This window comes from Lissotriton vulgaris, chromosome 10, assembly GCF_964263255.1.
Source record: "Lissotriton vulgaris chromosome 10, aLisVul1.2, whole genome shotgun sequence".
Lineage (NCBI taxonomy): Eukaryota > Metazoa > Chordata > Amphibia > Caudata > Salamandridae > Lissotriton > Lissotriton vulgaris.
In genome coordinates this window covers 973,750,176-973,751,889 of record NC_141698.1, presented here as the reverse complement: position 1 = coordinate 973,751,889, position 1,714 = coordinate 973,750,176, and the positions used below count along the sequence as shown (strand labels likewise).

General features: G+C 45.1%; 1 pseudogene; it reads left to right on the top strand.

The window, feature by feature from the left end:
* Positions 1 to 251: 251 nt before the first annotated feature.
* On the top strand, positions 252 to 1,475 carry LOC147689089 (zinc finger BED domain-containing protein 6-like; annotated as a pseudogene).
* The last annotated feature ends 239 nt before the right edge of the window (positions 1,476 to 1,714 follow it).

Sequence of the window (1,714 nt, the reverse complement as noted above, 5' to 3'; positions counted from 1 at the left end):
CAAGAAAGCGCATGATTGGTTATGTTTCCACGGATAATGTCAATAATGTAGTTAAGGCCATGCATGAGGGTGGCTATTTCAGAGAGCCGTGTTTGGCGCACTGTATAAACTTGGTTGTGCAAGATTTCTAGAAAAAAGAAAATACAGTCAGCAAGTTACTGACCACCTGCCAAAGAATCTGCACACATTTCAGCCATTCTTTTATGGCCCGGAAGGAGCTGAGGCGCATGCAACATGAACGTAGACTGCCAGTCAAAGGACTCATCCAGGAGGTGGTAACATGTTGGAACTCAACCTTCTACATGCTTGAGCGTCTGTCTGAGCAGTGGGTGGTAATCAATCAGTATGTCTTTGGACTGGGTTCTACTATGAAAGACATGTGGCTAGAGTTGGAGGAATGGAATCTAGTTAAAGACCTGACAGACATGCTTCGTCCTTTTAAGGTCTTCACGCGTGAAGTCAGCAGGGAGGACTGTACTTTGGGCAAAGCTATCCCATTGTTGCGCATGCTAGAGCACCAACTGAAGGCGATATTGCGCATGCTAGAGCACCAACTGAAGGCGTTCAAAGATGATACTGACAAGCAAGACGCATATCAGTTGGCGGAGATCTTATTAAGCCGCCTAGTTGGCAATCAAAGGCTTAAAAACATGCATACAGAATAACATTACATTTGTGCCACTATTCTGGATCCACGGTACAAAAAGGCAGTGGCCAGCAAAGCATTCATTCCTTTTGATGAAGCAGATGTTACAAAGTACAAACATTGGCTAGCTGTGTCAGCCACTCGGTTCGAAAAAGAGCGGCAGAAAATTGAAGGAAGCGGCAGTAGTAGTACTGAATCAGCAGGCCATGTGGCGTCATGGTCCACTTCTGAATCTGTGGCCGAAAAGAGTCACTTTCCCTCTCAGCCGTTAACAACACCAGTAACCATATCATCATCCGCACCAGGCCCAGCCATAATATTGTCGGAAGCGGATTGGCTAACTCTGCAAGCGTTTGTTCGTTCCAGAGATGCAAAGGCCACAGAACAAAGTACGCAAAGTGGAGGAACCCTGGAGAACCTTGAGTCGATGGTGCAGGCCTATCTGGATGACCCAACAGAGGTATTTGTTAATCAGAACCCATTGGTGAATTGTTATGGGAAAAGGCATCTATGGCGACAGATCACCAACCTAGCTATAAATGACGTGCCTTGCCCATTCGCAAGTGTGTCTTCTGAACATGTATTCAGTGCTGCTGGTGGCATTGTAACCTCAAAAAGGAGCCGCCTCTCGGCCAAAAATGTGGAGAGGTTAACAATGATCAAGATGAATCAGCACTTCATACCACCAGATTACAAAATACAAGAATGCACGGCGGAAGAAGAGGACACCGACTTAGATGAAGGAAGTTCTTCTCTGTTACCTGACCTACTCCTGTCTCAATTCGCAGAGTTTAAGGATGAGCTATACTTCCCTGACACCAAGCCCTGAAAATGACTTACTTTCTTTTTTATCCTTATTCACTTTTATTCCTGTGTGTCTTTCTTTGTTTTGCAACTTTTACCACGACAAAACTTTAATCACCTAATCACAACAACAAGCCAATCAGCAGAACTGTCTTCACTTATTTCCTTATTAATTTGAAGGTGCCGCAGTCTGCATTCCTCAGGTTCACAAGTTCACAAGAACTCAGTCATGCTCCTCTATCCTCCTCCTCCAGACTCCCCCTA